General features: G+C 54.0%; 1 protein-coding gene across 3 annotated transcripts in view; it reads right to left on the minus strand.

The window, feature by feature from the left end:
• The window catches only part of RIPOR3 (RIPOR family member 3), a 73,082-nt gene extending 54,240 nt beyond the window's left edge, over positions 1–18,842 (minus strand). For all 3 annotated transcript variants that reach the window (XM_052651013.1, XM_052651012.1, XM_052651011.1), the window contains exon 1: positions 18,587–18,842. The gene's annotated coding sequence lies outside the window, so the exon portion shown is untranslated. The remainder of the gene's footprint in view (positions 1–18,586) is intronic.
• Positions 18,843–20,681: the final 1,839 nt, after the last annotated feature.

The following is a 20,681-nucleotide window of genomic DNA, read 5'->3' on the forward strand; positions in this document are numbered from 1 at the left end:
ATGTGGGAGCCCCAGATTCGATCCCTGAGTCAGGAAGATCCCCCTGGAGAAGCAACTGGCAACTCATTCTAGTATTCTTGCCTGCAGAATCCCAGGGATTCACAATGCAGTCAAAGGGCTTCTCAGGTGGCACTAGTGGTAAAGAACACACCTGGCTGCTGACGCAGGAGATGTAAGAGACACAGGTGCAGTCCCTGCGTTGGGAAGACCCCCTGGAGGAGGGAGCCGCAACCCACTCCAGTATCCTTGCCTGGAGAATCCCACGGACAGAGGAGCCTGGCGGGCTACAGTCCATAGGGATGCAGAGTCAGATGCGATTTAGCACGCAATGCAAGCAAAGCCCCCACACTTCCCTTTTGTTTTTTTAGATTTTGTTTTTGTTCATGGGGACCATTTTAAAAGTCTTTACTGAATTTGTTACAATGTTGCTTCTGTTCTATATTTTTCGGTTTTTCGGCCCTACGGCATGTGGAATCTTAGCTCCCTAGCTGGGGATTAAACCTGCATCCCGGATATTGGAAGGCATAGTCTTAAACACTGAGCCACTAGGGAGGTCCCCTAGGACGATACAGGCAAATCTCTTGCCTTTGTGACAGGCACATGGTGAGCCCAATGTCAGTCCTCCAAAGTTATTAGTAAATTCATGTCCCGTACTTGACAGTAGGTTCCTTGAGGTTAGGATCCCCTTCGGTACCTTCCTATGGCCAGATAATCAGCTGGTCGTTCGGCACGCGCTTTCTTCCTCAGACTGGGTGAGGCTGAGCTGGGATAAAGGCTGACATAAAGGCTATGTGAGGACTCGGTCTCTGCTTTCTGGCTTCCCAGCCCTTTCTCCTTCCCTCTAAGACAACTCTAACCCCAGTCCCCAGGAGGAAGTAAATTCAGCGTCATCTCCCGTGAAGAGAGTGTATCAGGCAGAGCACGTTTTATTATATTTGAGGCAGAGCACCCAGGTTTTATTATATTTAAGGCAGGGCACTCAAATGCCTGTTGAGAGCTCTGTGGGTGCCCGAATGGTTTGACTGGTGGTCTCCGCGTGAATTGCCCTGCCCGCCGAATCGCACTCAGCCCCAGGGCACGTTCTCAGCCTGAGCTGGGCCAGTAGCTGAGCTTTCTGGCTTTCCTCTGACCTCAAGTCTGTTTCTTTGCCACGTGAGCAGTTGTCTGGAATGGAAATCTCCACTGAGGGACAGACCTCCTCTCAAGGCTCAAATCAGGCAGGATCTCACAGGAAAGGCAGCCAGCCAGAGTCAGGCGGGTTCAGTCCGAGTTCCTGCGTGACCCTGGGCGAATCACATAGCTCTCAGAGCTTCAGTTGCCTTTACTCCATCGGATTAGAACAGAAATTGCACATTGTTTCGGCCCCTGTTCTAACACCAACTGACGGATACGGGGTGCTTCCAAATCAGTACTGAGTTGGAGTCTGCAGTCACTGGGAAAGGGAGCTGTGATCCATTAGCAATGCCTGCCATGAATTGAAGGAGGGGGAAGAGGGGTATTTATGTGGCACATGCTTGCCATGCCAATCCAGCTGCTCTATAAGGTCCTCAGAGCTCAGAATGGCTCAGAGACTTAAGATCTCATTTGACCACACAGAACTTAAGAAGATCTCTCTGACAACGTGACTTTTCTTCCAACAGCACCAAAGGTTTCTCCCAACCAGTGACTTCGTCACCACTTTACAGGCACACCACTGACACCCATTCAGACCACCACATTCTCACAGCTGCCACGATGGGTTCAGCCAAAGAAATCGCTTCTAGTCTAGGCCACTGAAAATCAACTTTAAGCTCCTCCGCCTCCAGCCACTCCACTGGATCAGCCACACCTGAAGCTGTACCCAACCCTAGACTTAAATGTGAGCCAGTACATTCTCTTTTTATTTTTTTTAAAAACGTTCATCAACAGATTTATTTATTTTTAAATTTATTTATTTATTTAAGCTCTTAGTTTCAGCACGTGGGATCTAGTTCCCTGACCAGGGATTGAACCCAGGCCCCCTGCTTTGGGAGCACAGAATCTTAGCCACTGGACCACAAGAGAAATCCCCACTCTCTTTACAGCTTGAGCCAGTCTGACTTGGGGTTTCATCACATGTAACTCAGAGTCCTAACGCAGAGGTTATTTTTCCCAGGAAGGCCCCAGAGTGGGGACAAAAGCAGGTTTAGTGAATATGTCTAGGGGATTGTTTTCGTTTTTTCTCTTCGATCCAGCCAAGACAAAAGGCATGCAGACACGGAACACCACTTTCTTCAGCTGTTGGTGCCTAGAAGGTGCCTCCCGAGGGGTCTCAGTAATAAGGGGGGCCTCTGCTTTGGATGGGTAGAGTCAGAAAGGAGGCAAATTGTCTGGCACATCCTTTTATTCCCCCACCCTGAACGGTTTCCAGGATAGCTATCTCCTTAGCTTCCGGGGGCACTGAGTCTAGCTTGGTTGAATTTTGTTTCAAAACACCGGCATAAATCATGCATACCCTTGGGAGGGAACATTAACCATCAATTAGCAAAATCAGCGTCCCCCCACCCCGTCTCCTCCAGTGACATGGACTGGAACCTCCACCCCTTCCCCAGAGGACCCTTCCCCGCCTCATCCTAGAACATTCCAGAACTGGGTTTCTGCTCGAAGTTCCCAAAATCTGCTCCTGCAGCTCGGCTCCTTCAGAGTGAGGGGAAGGCAGGGCCACGACACAGCTCATAGCTCTGGGCATTTCTGGAGTCTGGCACTTGAATTTTTTTTTTCCCCCTGGGGCAAATTCTTCTCTCCTCCACTCTGTCCCCCATCCAGGGACCTGAATGGCCCCACAGGCATGGGAGGACAGTGAAGAGTGTGGAGTCAGACAGCCCTGGGGGACAAATCCCAGCCTGCCACGTTCTCGCAGCATCATCAAGGCAAGTTGCTCAAGCTGGCTGAGTCTCAGTTTTCCTTCACGTAAAATGGGGATGATGACACTACTCTCTGTGCAGGGCTGTCTCTGAGAATTCGCGGTTACAACGCTTGCCCAGTGGTTGACACAGGGGCCTTCTCATTTAGACCGGCCTAGGTGGGGGCAGGGAGGACAGAGGATAGAGGCAACTGAGGGAAGAGAGGGTCTGGGATGCCCACGAGACTCCTGTATCCTTCTGCCCTGGGCGGTCCCGACCTGCTCTCCCCGGTCACCCTCGTTTCAGCATCCCAGGCCACTCCCAGGAAAGCTGCTCCGCCTTTTCGAGGTGACAGGCTGACCTCCTTGTTCCCAGGTGGGGAGAGTGAAGCTGGGCCTCTGCTGGGTCCCAGAACTGAAGCTGAGACGGTGGCTCTGACCGCCGGGTCTCTGGCGCTTGGCCCCCGCAGCCTAAGCCGCGTTGCCCTGTGCTTCTCCTTCAGCACGGTTGTCACGACGGTGGCTGATGGAGTGTATGGCCACTCCTGTAACAGACTGGAAAAGTACTGCACAGTTTCCTCTCTGCTTTGTGGGGAACAGCCCTCCCCTCCTGAACTCAATCCTCGACCTGCCCGGGTAGAGGGAGATTCCTACAAAGGCAGAAAGAGCAGGACCCTGGCCAGCCTCAGTTCCCGATAATCAAAATAGATTCTGCCGTGAGACAGGAGACTTAAAACCCTCTTAAAAGCCTCCACTGTGAGAAAACATTCTTTGAAAGGCCCTTAGCTCTCCATGAACATAGCAATTCCCAAATTACCAAGAAAGTAAGAAGGCCTCCCTTCAGCCGTGACCCCGGGCTGGCCGACTACTCCCAAAGGAACATGTGCAGAGGAAGTGAGGACCCCGCTGCCCCCCTCTGCTTCAGCCCACTGAGGACACAGATGGAGAATGCCAGTGGTGAAGAGCATGGACTCGGGGGCACCTGGGTCCACATCCCAGCTCCACCACTAACTGGCTCTGTGACCACAAGCAAGCCATTTCCCTCTGTGCTTCAGTCTCCCCATCTGTAAAATGGAACTAACAGTACTTCTTCACAGAGTTGCTGTATTAAGTGAGCTCAAGCATGAAGTGCCTAGAAGAGACCCCAGTGTATAAAAGGCACCCTGTGTGTCAGCTACTTCTATTTATTGGTGTTTTCATACATGCGGGGTCAACTCCAAAGGCAACTTCATCTTCCGGAGGCTCAAGGAATTAGCTGCCTTTAAACCACTGCCCACCACTTAGGGTTGGGGAACCCAGAGATGCAGCAGGTTGAAGAGAAAGAAGCCCCCTGGTCCACTCTCCACGGCTACAAGGGGCACCCCCCATGATCAAGATGGGGCTCAACACATCCCTTCTGGGGTGGGGGGGACACATTTTCGGGGCAGGGGCCGAGTGACTGCAGCAGAGGCTGGCGGTGGACAGCAGAGGCAGGGGGCCAAATGCAGGGGTGATGGAGGAGGGTGTGAGCCAAGGTGGAGACAAGCCGGCCAGGCAGGGCTCCGGGCCCAGAGCGTGAGTTCTTCCAGCCGCCAGCTGCAGCCACAAGTGCCAGAGAGGCAAGCGGTGATCCAGGCATCGGACGTGGCTACAGGCCCACCTCCTCCCCTCGGCGGGGAGCCTGGCCCGCAGCATCCCTGCCTGACGCACAGACTCAGACATGCTTAGAGAGAGGCTCAGGGGGAGCGGGAGCCTTACCTCCAGGCCTCCATCAGATTACCCTTGCCAGCTTAGACTAAACTGAGCGCTTTCCCATGTTGCCCTACGACCGGGGCTTCTGAGAAATCTCATATCAGTCACAGGACATTTTTCTCGCCACACACATGTGACAGTGTGAGGGGATGTGCAGCTAGCTACCCAAGGTTAGTCCCTGGGATGGACATTCCCGTGGGTGTGAACCACAGCTGTCCTGTGCAGGGCCTGAAACATAGTGTGTGCTCAGTAAATGCTCCCTGAGTATGTGAACAGGTGGCCCAACTCTGACCTGGCAGGTAGCAGACAGGTGGCCAGTCTCTAGGACTGGGGAGGAAAGAACTCTTTGCTCAGCTTTCTTTGGCAGGGTGGGGGGTGGGGAGAGCAGGCTTTGGAGTCAGACCCAACTGGGTTAACATTCTGAGGCTGGGCAGCTTCCAAAGTGGCCCGCAACGACCCACCCCTGCTGGCACCCACCCTATCCTCTTAAATATGAGTTGGCCCAGTGACTTGCTTCTAATGAATGGAATATGACAAAAGTGATGGGGATGGATGTTGTCTCCAAGATTTGGTTATAAAAGACATTGACTCAACCCCGCGCACACACACACACACACACACACACACACCCCCTTCCTGGCTTGCCCACTTTGACAGAGCAAGCTGCTGTGCTGGAGAGGGCCAAGGGGCCAGGAAACCGAGGGCTTCCCACCAACAGCTGCGGAGGAACTGCACCCTGCCCACACTGGCACGAGAACATGGAAAAGGATCCTGCCCCCATCGGACCCTAAGGTGACTGGAGCCTCTCACCGCTTGACTGTCGCCTGTGAGAGACCCTGAAGCAGAGCCAGGGTCTGAGCCAGGCCTGGACCTCCAATCCGCAGAAGCGCTGAGATTATAAACGTGCATCACTAAATCGCTAAACTTTGGAGTCATGTGTCACGGAGCTACACACAACTAACACAGCCCCTCCTTAGCTCTGTGCCCAGGAACTAGTTACTTAAGCTCTACGTGTGGTCCCCCATCTAAAAACGTGCATATTAATAATAGCACCTCCCTGCTTTATGGGTTCGTTGCGAAGACTAAGAAAATGAATGAATGGGACCTCTGGCTGGAGCAGTGAAATGAAGAATCAGGAAATAAAGCCCATCGGAATGGAGCCATGGGACTTCCCCGGTGATGCAGTGGATAAGAATCTACAGGGGACATGGGTTGGACCCCTGGTCCGGGAAGATTCCTCACGGCATAGAGCAGCTAAGCCCACAAGCCACAACTACTGAGCCATGTGCGCTAGGGCCCACGCACGGCCACAGCCAGGGCCCACGAAGGCCTGTGCCCCGCGACGGGAGAAACCACCAAACCACCACAGCAGGCATTGTAACAGGGAGTCTCTCCCACTTGCCACAACTAGAGAAAGCCCATGCACAGCGATCAAGACCCAGGGCAACCCCAAAATGAAGTTAAATACATACGTGAGTAAGAATGAAGCCAGGAAGGACCCTCACCGAGCAGCTGTCACAAGGTCAGGGCCCAGCGGCCTCTAGAGAAGGTCCCCTGCCCTGGAGAAGCCTCCCCTCCATCCTCACTTTGCTGGCCTCCTGGGCTCCAAAGGACCATGCTCAGAACTGCCTGCAGCCGGGTCACCCAGCATCCTGTGCCCGCCCCCGCCCCCGCCCCGGCCACCCCCATGCTGGGTTCTACGGTCCCTTCTTCATGAACTTTGGGGCTCCTGTTGCCCCAAAGCTGGCCGGGCTTGGAGCCGTGGAAATAAACAAGCCAAGAGCCACAGCATCTGAGAGCTCCAGAAACTGGCCTTCATGGGAGAGCTGGAGCCGGCTGGCACAGCCTGGCCATGACCCCCGGGCAGTCAGACCTGGAGGGGACAGGGATGTCGGGGAAGGGTCAGGCCTCAGCCTTCACATGCTGACAGATACCTGACTCCAGGTCCGGAGAACAGACTTGCAGCCCGTTTGCAGCTCACAGGACCTGGGCGCCTTGATGACTCTGATGTCCAGCGCTCCCCACTTCAGGTCTGTGTGATCCCCACCCCTGAGCTGGACCCGCCGTGCAGGCTACCCCCCACCCCAGGCTGGCTGCCCATAAAGACACGGGTCCCTCCCCGTCTCTCCTCGGGGGTTGGAGCCACCTGAGAAGGACCGCAGGGACCACGTGGTCACCGTCTGCCCTTCCATCGGCCCTAAGCTGGGAATGTGACTCAGATCCTTGGTGTCCACAGGACTGGCTTCTTGGATGCTGAGCACACGGACCACCCAGGCCAGGTGAGACCACCTCGACACTCGTCTCCCAGTTGCCCTGAGGGAGGAAGCTCCTGCCTGGCTGTGGCGGGCGGGTTAGGAGTCCGGCCCTGGAGCCACGGCAAGAGGTCCGCTGCCTCGGCTCCTCTCCGTCTCCAGGCTGCCCCGCACTGGACCCGGGTCCTGAGGACACTGGCTGGGGTCAGTGAGAACTCGACCTATGCTGTTAGCTCAGGGCTTCCCACAAGCCCCCAGGGCAGGCTTTACGATAATCCCTGTCCAACAGCAGGGCTGACCAGGGTGTTCGGAAGGAGACAGGACCTGGACCCAGACAGCCTGCTGAGCTCTCAGTTCTCGGGCCGGCCCCATCAACCGCCCCCACCAAGTGCTGCAGGCCAGCTGGGACCTTTGGGGACCCCGATCTCCCTGGGGATGTCCGATCCATTCAGTTTCTCCGGGCTGACAAAGCCAATATTTCCTGGCCCCAAAGCCCCAGTTGTTGGAAATGACAATTTATTTCCCGACTCCTAATTGCCCACACCTCCCATCGGCCAAAGCATGTTCTTTCCTCGACAAGCATGATGAAAGCTGGCCTGCAGGGCACCATCTGGCTGGCGCTCATTTGTCTCAGTCGGGCCCATCCCGGCCCCCGGGCCCCACTCTCCCCTCTCTGCTGACATCAAAAAAACAGCCCCACTGTTGCTGCCAGGCCGTGGCCGGGCCCGGCCTGAGAAGTCAGGGCTGTGGACCCAGCAAAGTGAATCGACTCTGCACGAGCATTTAATAGCACAGTCTCGATGATGAATAAATCACACCTTAAAGGACCCCTTTGCAATTTGTAGCCCCCAGTCAAGACTCCGAAAACGTTCCCAGATGTGAGGATGACGTGAGTGCCTCTGGCACGCTCTCACACACATGGGGGGCACGCCAGCTTCCTGCCCACAGGAGACCCGGCCACCAGCGACCCACGGCAGAGCACAACCTCACGTTTCCCAAATAAAGAATCCTACCCCCAGCCCTTTCATAGCCTCTCTGGGGGAGATGTTTCTGGAGAGACGTGTGGGCCAGGAGCAAGCCTGTCTCAGACAGCGGGATCCTGGGAGGAAAAGTACGGCGGCCCCAAGCTCTCAGGGTGGGATTGGAGGGGCTCGAAACCTTGTCAGCTTTGCAGTCAGAGAGAAAAGGGTCCGAAAGCCAGGTTTGCTGTTTACCAGCCGTGTGACCTGGGGCAAGTCAGTCCACCCCTCTGAGTCTCACAGATAACCATGAAACCACTTTGCACAGCTTCGGAGGGGGCCAGAGGAATAAAGAGAGAAGGAATGCAAGCAGCTCAGGGAGAAGGGATGGTTAGGGAGTTTGGGATGGACATGGACACACTGCTGTATTTAAAATGGGTCACCAGCAAGGACCCACATATAGCACAGGGAACTCTGCTGTGTCACGTGGCAGCCTGGATGGACGGGGGGTTCAGGGGAAGAATGGATACATGTGCATGTATGACTGAGGCCCTTTGCTGTCCACCTGAAACTATCACAGCCTTGTTAATCTTCACGCCAAGTCACTTCAGTCGTGTCCAACTGTGCAATCCTATGGACTGTAGCCCACCAGGCTCCTCTGTCCATGGGATTCTCCAGGCAAGAATACTGGAGTGGATGGCCATGTCCTCCTCCAGGGGAATCTTCCCAACCCAGGGATCAAACCCGTGTCTCTTACATCTCCTGCACTGGCAGGCGGATTCTTTACCGCGGGTGCCCCCTGGGAAGCCCTAATTGGCTACACTCCATTACAAAATAAAAAGCTTTTTTAAAAATTAAAAAAAAAAAAAAGGCGCTCAGAGAAGCACCTGCACTTGTGTGTGCTGCTTCAGTAGGCGGTGGAGGAAGTGATAACAATGGTGACTATTAGCTGCTGTCGTGAGTTGGACGGTGTCCCCCCAAAATTCATGTCTACTCAGAGACACAGGACATAACCTTATTTAGAAATGGTGTATCACAGATGTAATTAGTTCCACTGAGGTCACACTGGATTAGGGGGCCCCTGAACCCCATGGCTGGTGTCCTTATGAGAGGAGAGGGCACACGGATGCAGGCTGGGGAGGGCAGTGACCCCCTGCTCCTTCCTGGGCTCTCTCGTTCAAGGCAGGTCCCACAGCAGGCCGGGAGGGACCAGGGCTTCCAGTATCCACAGTTCAGGGGCCTGCCACCCTTCAGATACCCTGGAACAGCTCCTGAGGTCTTCAGCACATTCGCCCTCTCTGGATCTTCGGCAGTCGGGTGCAGGGGAGAAGGGAAAAACCCAGACAAAAACCACACTTCTCACCGACCCAGTCCAGCAGCAAACATCCCTCACCCCGGGTCAGGAGTGTTTGTCCACCAGGAAACCAGAACAGTTCATCTGAGTTTCTTCACCCCGTGTCCCCAGATGCAAAAATGACAGAAATGTGCAAGGGCCCTGCTCAACGAGGGACTCTGTATCTCGCCCCCGCGGTCCATTTCCTGGGTGAGGCGGGGTACCACTGCTGAGGGTCAGGAGAAGTGGGTCTGCCCCTGCTGCGCTGGGAGCTGGCTGTGGAACACGGCGAGAGGCTCTGCCGTCTCTGAGACCCTTTCCCTCGTCTGTAAAATGGGGGTGCTGACGCCTGCTCCAGCATTCCACAGAGCTAGGCGCCGGCAGACGGCATGAACCGCAGGTCAGGTCATCTTCTCTCTAAGGGAATCAACCACAGGAGAAATGGAGCCTTCCATCAGTGCCTCCCACAGACCCTACCTTATAACCAGCGGACTTGGCCCTGACAGTCAGTGTGTCTGATTCGCACAGTACCCAGGGCATGTACAACGCTGTGCCAGGTTCTGGGAGGATGTTTTGCGATTAGTAACACAACAGTCATGATACCAGCAATAGCCAGCGTTTACTGAGACCAGACCTGACAGGTCCAAGGCATTATTCGCTTTGGCCTCACCGAATTCCCCAAACCAGCCTGCTAGATAGGCACCATCGGGACCCCCGTTTTCAAGAGAACACTCAGTCCAGAAAGAGAACAACTCGCCCAAGGCCACATCGTTAGGTTGGACTCCGTTTATATTCGGTTCCAGACTGGACACCACTGGCTGCAAGTGCCCACAGCCCAGTGGGCAGGCAGTTGGACCCTCCCGCAGGCGACATTCCTAGCCCAAGCTTGTGTTTCTCGGGACCAACGCAGGGTCAAACATTCCACCAATGTTATGTTGTTGAGACTTCCCAAGACCTTTCTGAGGAGTTGCTATCATTATTGTTATTATCTGGTTCACACAGAAGAGGACACGGAGGCCCCAGGAGTTACGTGGGTGGAGGGCTAAGAAGTCGGGCCTTCCTGACTCCTCCTCTTAAGGCCTTGCCCTCCTCAAAAGGGAGCAGAACACCATGGTACTAAATCCATCCAGAGACAGTCACGAGTGTCAGAACATAGATCCCAGGGGGCTTCCTGGAGGAAGAGGATCGCAAAAGATGGGCAGAGCCTGCATGGCACAGATTTCTTCTCTCCAGGCCACCTTGGGCATTGGCCAGGATCATGGGGGCTGGATGGCTCAAGAGGGCCCGACCCTGCCCTGTCCCACAGGCCTGTCTGCATGCCAGGCTGGGGCTGACCCTTCGTCCACACGCCTCTCATTCTACAGGCCCTGGGAAGGAAAGTCCAGAGACAAGGTTATTGTGGGGTTCACATACCTTAGGGGAGAAGTAGGTACACAAAGCTACAGGTGATTCAATGCTGCATGATTTGAAATCACAAAAGACTGGAACCGATCACCAGTCTATCAACAGGGGACTGGGTTAACATACAATGGACAACCACACACGCCTCGAGTGTCAGTGGAGTAAGAATGGGAGGGTCCTGAGTCAGTAATAAAAACTGACGTTTAGGGACTTCCCCAGTGGGTAAGTATCCACCTGCCAATTCAGGGGCCGCTGGATTGATCCCCGGTCCAGGAACTAAGATCCCACATGCCTTGGGGCAGCTGAACCTGTGCACGGCACCCACGAAGCCCTCGCTCCCTAGACCTCAAGCTCTGAAAATAGAGAAGCCTCCACCACAAGAAGAAGTCCACGCACGGCAGCTAGAGAGCAACTCGAGAAAGCCTGTGGACAGCAACAGAGAGCCCTGCGCGCCGCAGCAAAGACCCAGTGCAGCCACAGCTAAATACATTTTAAACTTTAAAGCTGACGTTTAGGAAGGGCTTTACGTGCAGTCAGGGGCTCCTCCGAGTGGAGCCACTCGTGTGGTCCCGACAGCAATCTCAGGAGGAAGGACCACGACCATCACTTTAAAAATGGGGAAACTGAGGCCACAGGACCTCAAGTCCACGGCTTGTGGCTACAGCAGAGCTGGGCTCTGGTGTGGGCAGTGGGGGTCGAAGGCCCTCAGGGGACCAGCCCACGACACGGCCTCCCAGCTGCTCCATCTTGCCAAGAGCCCCTGCAGCTCTTGGGAGCCGGGAAGAAAGACAGACAAACAAACTCCCTTCAGCAGCCCCCGCCTTGCTGGGGCCCAGGTGGAAGGAGAAGAGGCTTGACTGAAGCATCCTCGTCTCAACCAGCTTCTGATAACTCAGCCACTGGGGTTGCTAACTTCCCCTCCAGCCAGTTACGGCCAGTAGGGCCCACTGATGGTTTTTATAGCCTTTCCTGGAGTCAGCATGACAAAAAAAACTAAGTGAGCTACAGGACCCCTTTCAACACTAGCAGCTGGGTATCACGGTTGGGGGGTGCAAGAAGGAAAGAAAAGTCACTTTCTTCCCCCCGCTTTGAGCTCATCCACAGAACACGAGCCTGGGCGGCCAACACGCTGGTGTTGAGAAAAGCTGTTCTCAAGCGGAACTGATTGGCAACAGAAATGGAATTTTCCCCCCAAGAAAAGTATAAACACGCTTTCTCCCTGGGAATTACCCTTCGGAATAGGTATTCCAGACGTATGTGTCCAACGGCCCGAGCACAGCCGTCAGCCTCACGTGGATAAGGCCAGAGACCAGTGCTGGTCACCACTCGTCCTGGACAGTCTCTCTGGCCATAAAATGGTCACCAAGGTCAACGGCCAAACCAGCCCAGCCTGGAGTGGACATCTGCCCTCCTGTGGCCCAGCCCCTGCTCGCTCTGCCCAAGAGTCGCCACTGGCTTTGGGGCACCTCAGCGCTTCCCTGGTGGCTCAGCTGGTAAAGAATCTGCCCGCAATGCGGGAGACCTGGGTTCGATCCCTGGGTTGGGAAGATCCCCTGGAGAAGGGAAAGGCTACCCACTCCAGTATTCTGGCCTGGAGAATTCCACGGACTGTACAGTCCATGGGGTTGCAAAGAGCAGGACACGACTGAGCGATTTTCATTTTGGGGGCCACCTCATGTCCGGATTTGCCAACACTGGTTTGGGTGGAATTGATTCCCACTCAGCTCCAAGGATGAGCCTTGTCGGTTCCTTATGCCAATGAGAGGATTCCAGGGATGCTGCAGGAACGCACATACGACCCAACAGGAAACAATAACGGCAGGAGAACCATGGAACGCTTCACGCGACTTCTGGGAGAGAGCGCTCTTGCATTCTAGAGGTGCAGAGAGGTGCAATAGTTTGCCCAGAGTCACACAGCACGTTGACAAGGGATCCAGGATTTGAACCCACATCTGGAGGCCTGAGGCCTTCCCTGGGGGCTCAGTGGTAAAGACTGCCGGTCAACGCAGAAGCAAGCAAATATTTCCATAAGTCTTAACTGAGTGCCTGCTATGGGACAGATACAGCACTGAACAAAACGAGGAAAAAACAGAGAGAGAGAATCCTGTCCTCAGGAAACTCACATTTTTATTAAAAAAAATAATTGTGTCTGTTTGGCGGTGCTGGGTCTTTGTTGCTGCGCTCTGGCTTTCTCCAATTGCAGTGAGCGGGGGTTACCCTCTAGTTGCGGCACGCGGCCTTCTCCTTGCTGCCGCTTCTCTTGTTGCCGAGCTTTGGTAGCCGAGGCTGCCCGCCTCCAGAGCACAGGCTCGGGAATCATGGCGCACGGGCTTAGTTGCTCTGCGGCACTTGGGATCTTCCCAGATCAGGGAGCAAACCTGTGTCTCCTGCACTGGCAGGTGGATTCTTTACCGCGGAGCCACCAGGGAGGCCCCTCAAGCAGAAGATATCTTGAAAAAGAAAAATAATGTATCGTGTGTTAGATGATGGCAAGAGGTACGGAGGGAGCCATGTGGCAATCTGGAGAATGAGTGTCCCAGGCAGAAGGGGCGGTGAGGCCAAAGGTCCTGAGGCCACACTGTGCTCAGCACCGTACTCGGCAGCGAGTTCGTTGACGGGGCGGGCAGGGGAGATGAGGTCCAGATTCTCTGGGGCCTGGTGGCCCTGGTTAGGACTCAGCCTTCTACGCCGGGTGAGGGGGAGCCAGGCTGGCGGGGAGGAGGTGCCCTGAGCAGAGGAGGGGCGGGATCCGATCTCCTTTGAACAAGAGCCTGCTGGCTGCAGGTGCAGAACAGACCGTCAGAGAGGCAAGCGGGGAGGCAGAGGCATCAGGGAGGAGGCAACCACAGCAGAGAGGAAAGAGACGGTGGCCGCGGGGGCAGAGGGGAGCGGTCAGCTTCCAGAGACAGGCGGACGGTGGGGCCAACAGAGTGTCCTTTAATGTGGGGCCCTAAATGGGAAACCTTGAAAAAGAAGGGCTAGGTTTGCAGTTTAGAGCTAAGATGGCGCCTGGCGGAAGAGATGAGGGCGCAGCCTAAGTTTTTGTTAAAACTTTTGATTGGCTCAATTCCGCGCACGTGGACAGCGCATGATCACCATAGACTCCTGTTACAATGAAGCGCATGACGACTTGACCTTTAACGTGATTGGTGCAACTATGGCATATTAAGATTTGACCTTTAATGTGATTGGTGCAACTGTGGCATATTGTTTGACCTTTAACATGATTGGTGCAACTATGGCATATTACAATTTGACCTTTAACGTGATTGGTGCAACTATAGAAAGTCCGTCGCAAAACCCCTTGCTGGCGTATATAAACCAAGAGTTTGTGGCAATAAAGTGGAACTGCCTAGAGGGAACTCCTGTCGCCTCTGGTTGTTTCTCGCTGGCTGAGGGGTTGGGTTGGCAAACAGCAGGCTCGCCTCTTGGGACACTTCGGCTTTGGTGAGGGAAGTTCCACTGCCTGTCTCTTTCTGCAGAGCGCCCCGCGCACTTTAACTGAGAAATGGAAGCAGCTGGGCTCTATTTGTGTGTTCAGCGGTCAAGAAAGTTCGAGACATGGGACTTCCCTGGTGGTCCAGTGGTTAAGAATCCACCTTGCAGGGCAGGGGACACAGGTTCGATCCCTGCTTGGGGAACTAAGAGCCCACATGCAGCGCCCACAAGCCACAACGAAAGCAACTAAGACCCAACGCAGCCAAATTAATTTAAAAAAGAGTTCTGCATGCCCCAACAAAGACTGAAGATCAGGCAAGCTGTGGGCTGCAGCTAAGACCCAGCACAACCAGATAAATAATAAAAATATATAATTTTTTTAATAGAAAGTCTGAGACCTGATGTGAAAACAGAGATATGGTTGTCACCATAGCTCCCCTCTCACAGTCCTCCTGGGGGCAGGCATCGAAAGCTTCAGGTCTTCCTGTGCTAACAGGGAAAAACACCCAAGGTGTATCGTCAAGTGAAAAAAGAATGCAGAATAAAATGTAAGAATGATCTCATCTTTGAAAATTAAAATCACATATGTGAGTGAATATAGGCTTCCCAGGAGGTGCAGTGATAAAGAATCCATCTGCAATGCAGGTCAATCCGTGGGTCAGGAAGGAAATGGGAGGAGGAAATGGCAAACCCACTCCAGTATTCTTGCCTGGAGAATCCCCAAGGACAGAGGAGCCTGGGGGCTACAATCCATGGGGGTCACTAAGAGTCGGACACGACCGAGCGACTAACACACACACACGCACGTGAGTGAATGGACGGTCTGGAAAAGGTTGCCTGGAGTGGAACCCACTGAGATTTAAACTCAGGATTGCTGTTGCTACAGGCAAAATTTAAAAAAATTTAAAAAAACTGGTTTTAGTTCTTTTTAAAATTGCTGCGGGCAGGGCTCACTTCCTGCCATCCAAGCCTCGCTTCTCTGAGGCGGCCAGTGTCCCCACCTGGGCCTCCTCCTTGGCTGGGACCCTAAGAAGGCGGAGCAGGGGAATGAAAAATATTTTCCTTTCGTGCTTGCCGGCCTGGGAGACTGGAAAGAGCCCACCTGGCTCCGAGGCTTTCTAAAAATAGAAGGTGGTCTGAACTTCCCTACAGGTTTGGCTTAGCTGTTCCTCCTCCGCGATCCAAGACGCCCTTTTGATTAGAGAATCGTGTGTTGTGCATTAACAACAAGGATGGAAGGAGTGAGACCTGAAATGGGATGGGATTTACAAGGAGCTGCCCCCGAGGCGACCTGGAAACACCCCGCAGATGTAGGGGGGCATGAATGAGGGAACCAAGGATGCGGGGAGCGGGGCCTTCCTGCTGCGCGAGCTGGGACCCTGGAGGCAGCTGATGCCAACGACACCCTCTGCGCCTCCCAGTCACTGCATCCATTCCAGCACTTAGGGCCGGAGAGAGGAGTTTGGCTGTTGGTTTGCTTGAGGCCAGAAGGAGAAGCTGAGGAATTGTATCCAAGGCCCGCTGCCTGGAGTTTGAATCCCTCTGGGTGAGAGCTGAGCACGATCTCTCAGGATGGTCCATAAGATTTCGAAGACCCTGGGCACAAGCAGAGATGTGGCGGGGCCAGCGGTGTGTGGGTAAAGGTTTTAACAACCAGTTTTCCGGGGGAAAGTGTATGTGTGTGTAAGCACATGCACACGTGTGTACAAATCTATGCATTTACACACTCGAACACATATATACTCAGGTTTGCTATAGATTGTATTGACACAAAGGCTGTGTAACACACAACTTACAGCTAAACAAAATGTACGATGTCCCCTTTCCCGTAAATTTCATATACTAAAGTGGACTCACACAGGACGTTGTTATAGATTTTTGCCCCTCAACTCCTGTATCTATTGTCAGCCTATGGTTATAATTGATGAGCGACTGTAGTTCCTTCCAGAACGTTGGCTGATACCTGCTTTCACGCTAAGGAGTGAGAAAAAAGGATACAGCAGAGAGCAGGTTGGCGCTTTCCTGGCTTGTCAACAAAGTGAGCAACTTCCTCGGGTTTTGGTGCTATTCCCACTGTACCAAGCAGAGAGATAACACACTTCTGTTCAATCTGCACCAACCTTTTCTCCTTCCCTTCCTTTGTCTAGGTCATTTTGCCTGTTGACCTAGATAATTAACAAAACAAGCCCTGAGTTGTACTGTTTGCGACTTCCCTTAGTGTCATTACTCCCACCCATGGCCAACTTCAGGCTACCAACCTGAAGTCGCAAAAAAAAAATGGAATTGGGAAGAGATTTGCAATAGCGTACTGGAGTATTTCCCCCAGATAGACACACAGAATGCAAATATCCCCAGGAACACCAGTATCAGTAACCAGGCAGCATTTTAAAAAATGGAAAGTGATGAGTTTTGAGTACCTACGACCTCTATTTTTAATATCATTTATTTAATTATAAATCTACATAGTTTGTAATAATGGCTCTGTTTACCAATGAGTTCACCAAGTTCCTAAAAATCTGACAACTGGTTTTCACGAGTCGGGCCAAGCTGGCTCCAGCACACCGCGTGCAAAGGCCACACAGCTGAAAACGTCCCAGACGGGGGAGGAACCCACAGCAGGTCAGGCACTCAGCGAAGGAGACGCAAGAGTTGAGGGTTCGATCTGTGGGTCTGAAAGATTCCCAGACTCCTGGAAATGGCAACCCACTTGCCTTGAGAGTCCCATGGACAGAGGAGCCTGGCGGGCTACACTCCACGGGGTTGCAAAAAGTCAGACACGATTGAGCAACTGAACGCACACCTTTCTGAAGCATGTGGATACCCAGGACTGTTCTCACTGACAGCAGTCACTGGGCGCTGCCGGCCAGAAGTCACTTCTTCAAGCTCGTCTGAATTCCAGCCTCCTCTAGCACATTCCCTGATGCGCTGGGGGATTCACAGGGAGGTTTTCCTCCTCTTTATGCCTGTGTCTCACCCACATTTAGAACTTGAGTGTTCTGACTCTCTCCAGCCAGAGTCACAGCATTTTAGAGTTGCAAAGAGATTGTAAAGATTTCCTAAAATAATCCTTTTGTTTTACAGATGGGAGAAAGCGAGTCACTAGCTCAAACTTGCAAAGGAAAAAAAAAATCAAGGGCAGAACTGCGTAGGGTGACCAACCATCCGGGTTTGCCCAGGACTGAGGGGAATCTCCTGGGACAAGCTGGTCACTCTTGAGCAAGGAGCGCCAGTGGGGTCTCCAGTCAAGCCCAGGGCAGAGGGCTTGGGCCAGACCCAGAAAGAAAAGGAGTGAGTACAGAGCTGCCGTGGGATGGAATTTTCCAAGAGAAGAAGAAAGAGGAGGCCACATCTGGGTGCTGGGACTTCCAGCTCTGCCCAGATGCCAGACACCCGAGGGACTTCCCACCTGCCACGGCCTGGCCATGGATTTCCCAGCCCTCGTCGATGTAACGTGCTTCCTCCTTGTCGGTGCCAGAGAGACACTCGCTGGCTTTATCTGCATCTTATCTCTCGGCTGCTGCCATCACAGCTGCTGGGATGCATATGCAAGTAGCCTCTGATGATGTGAATACGTGATTCCCCCAAGGGAGGCATGTGGAAAGCACTGTATGTGTTTCACAATTCTGTTTGGTCCAGAGGAGCAGTGGGAGCCCAGAATGATTCGAAACAGATTTTTGAAAAGGCAAAATAAAATTGGAACACAAACTCATACAGACATGTGCCACCCTCCCCACCCCCAGCTCTCTCCACCCCTGCCTGACATTAACCCTCTTCTCTCACGGCCCCGGGAGCCTCCTGTAACAGGGCAGCAAATACCGCAAGGGGCATCAGGCCCTCTGCATTCAAGCCAGGAGTCCCTGCCCATCCCCGGGCTGACAGACCCTCGGAAGAGTCAAAGGCTGGTCGGCCTATGGCTGCTCCTGTCCGGTCCCTCTGCCTGCCTCCTACACACACTTCCTCTCCTTCACTTCTGCTCTCTGGGATCATCACAGACTCAGAGAACACAGAGGACACAAGTCCCAGCTACTCCTGGAGGTACAGAGCTTAGCAAGAGGCAAGTCAGAAAGATCGAGATCTGATTCCCATCTCTGCTGCCAACCAGCTGTGTGACCTCGGGCAAGTCACTTCATTTCTCTGAGCCTTCCTTTGTCAGTGTACGATGAGGATAACAGTAATAAGAATCTCTATCTTGCCCCGGGGCTGGAGGGGATTCTCCGGGCTGAAGCTTCATCAATGCCTGGCACAACGCCTGGCGCGGCAGACCCACGAAACATAGTAGTCATAGGGAATTCCCTGGCATCCAGTGGTTAGGACTCTGTACTTCCACTGAAAGGGCCCAGGGTTCAGTCTCTGGTTGGGGAACTAAGATCCTGCAAGCCTGCTGCACAGTCAAAAACCAGAAGAAGGAAAAAATAGTAGTCATAGTAAGACCCCCTTAAAAACGACCTCCTTCAACCACTCATTTTAGGGATGGACAAAGGGAGGCCCGGAGTGGGGGAAAGAACTTGCCCAAGGCCACACAGCGATCCCATCTCAGCCTCAGGACTCGCGGAGCTCCAGGTGGGATGAGCTGGACACGCCGCCCTCCCACCCGAGTCGGGTCCACACTCACCACCCGGCAGGTCCGAACATTCTCTGCCGGAGTCGCCCCGTCCCCCCAGGAGGCAGCTCGACTTTCTTTATCGCTGAGACGAGCGAGCGGCGGCTCCCACTGGCGCGGGGCTCAGGAGAGGAGGCTGTGCGCTCAGAACATGGCCTCGGAGGACCCCCGGCCCGGCCTCCCTCGCGGGGCCGGCGCTCCCCGGGCTCCGATAGCGCGACCGGGCTCTTATCGGGCCGGGTCAGGGTGCAGGCGGCCGCGGAGCGGGGTTCCAGGAAGCCTGCCTGGGGCCCCCCGGCCGGCCCGGTCCCCCCCGGATGCCGCCTGCGGCTCTGGCCGCGGCCGATCGCCCGCCGGTGTCGCTCTGAGCTCCGCCGGGGAGAGTTCCATGCTGGCCCCCCAGCAGGCGGGGCCCCCACCCCTCACGGCCCGGCCCTCGCTCCCATCTTGGCAAGGGGGCCGGGGGAGGCAGCTAATTTCAAGCTTGCGCGGCGCTTGTGGTCGTGTCCTGAGCTCGCCACGGTTAATCACCGGAGCGTCTGATTTCTGCTTGGCCTCCGAGGGGGGCTGCGGGGACGCCTGGAAGTTTCTGCTTACTCATTCGGCACCGGCTTCGGTGCTAATGGCAAACAGACCGGACGTAGCCTCCCCCTCCCGCTCTCTCCTCGCCCCCCTTACCTTGCCACTTTCGGTCCCCCCCCCCAGTCTCCTTCCTTTCTCCCCTCTTTCCCATCCCCCTCCCCCGCCTCTGTCCTGGATCAGACTCTGCGCACTCCGCATCCCCAGTCCAGCTTCCCCCCTCAAGCCCCATCCCCCTTCACACCTCCCACTTCTCCCTGGGTGGGAATTAGCATGGCCTTTTCCCTTCACGTCTTTACACTTAGTGGTCAGCCTCTTTTACTGCCTCTTTTCCTTATTTACAACCTAATTATTTCAGGGTTTGGCCCCCTCCCCACCCATTACATGTATGTGGAATTCCTATGAACTTGACAGTGTCTGCCAGTCAAGAGTGGGGTCCAGACATGGTCCACGGCTGGTTTGGTCACCTCGGTGCACCTCGGTTTGGGATCCCGCTCAGGGATGGACCTGGGAACAAAGCCCCCATTGACGCCACCACGGAGACCACCCCCTCACCCCCCACACACACCCCTGTGGTGCCTCCCAGACTCTAACACCTAGAGATGAATTTCTCTCTGGACCCCTTGGCTCCCTGCCACCCTGCAGCCACTGCAGACAAGACAGCGGGAATAAACAAACTCAAAGAAGAGGAACGGACACCCCTCTCCACAGAGACACACACAGATAGTCTGATGGGTAATTTGGCGATAACTTTGAAAACCAGAAAGAAGCATAGCCTGCCAGGCAGAACATTACTTGATGCACATCCATAAGGAGGCGTGCACATTGATGTCCGCTTAAAAAAGAAAAAAAAAAAACACGTTTATCATAAGAAATGTCAGAAATATCCATCCAAAAAAAAATGACTGATTAAATGGAATATGCAAGAATCCAAGGCAAGGGTGAGCTACATCTGTATGTAACAATGGAGTGGGGTCTTCAAGACCCAACTTGTGATTGAAAAGGCGATCAGAATGATACAGTCAATATAAGCTTGGTTTGCAACCCTCCACCCTTACACACACATAAAATGAAATGCTATGGAAACACATATAAAGCCAGGAAAATAGTCTGGAAGAATACAAACTTCACTGAGTCATTACCTCTGGGAAGGGGGAGAGGCAGATTTTGAGGGTGGTGCTCATACCTGCAGTAGCTTCATTTCAAAAAGTGAGATGGATTTATCGATTATCTCTGTCCCAACCAGCTTCCTTCACCAGCAACACGGCACCCCATACTCGGAGAAAATTTCCTCCATCCGTTGGCCTCCTCGGACTAACTCACAGAATTCTGCAATCTGTCAGCCAAGAACTAAACGTCAGCCCTGAGGAGTGAACCCAGAAATTCTGCAAACGGCTCACTTTGATCACCTCTCCCAGGTGGCACTAGTGCTAAAGAATCTGCCTGCCAATGCAGGAGATGTAAGAGGTGTGGGTTCAATCCCTGGGTCAGGTAGATCCCCTGGAGGAGGGCATGGCAACCCACTCCA

The sequence above is a fragment of the Budorcas taxicolor genome, chromosome 13 (assembly GCF_023091745.1).
Source record: "Budorcas taxicolor isolate Tak-1 chromosome 13, Takin1.1, whole genome shotgun sequence".
Lineage (NCBI taxonomy): Eukaryota > Metazoa > Chordata > Mammalia > Artiodactyla > Bovidae > Budorcas > Budorcas taxicolor.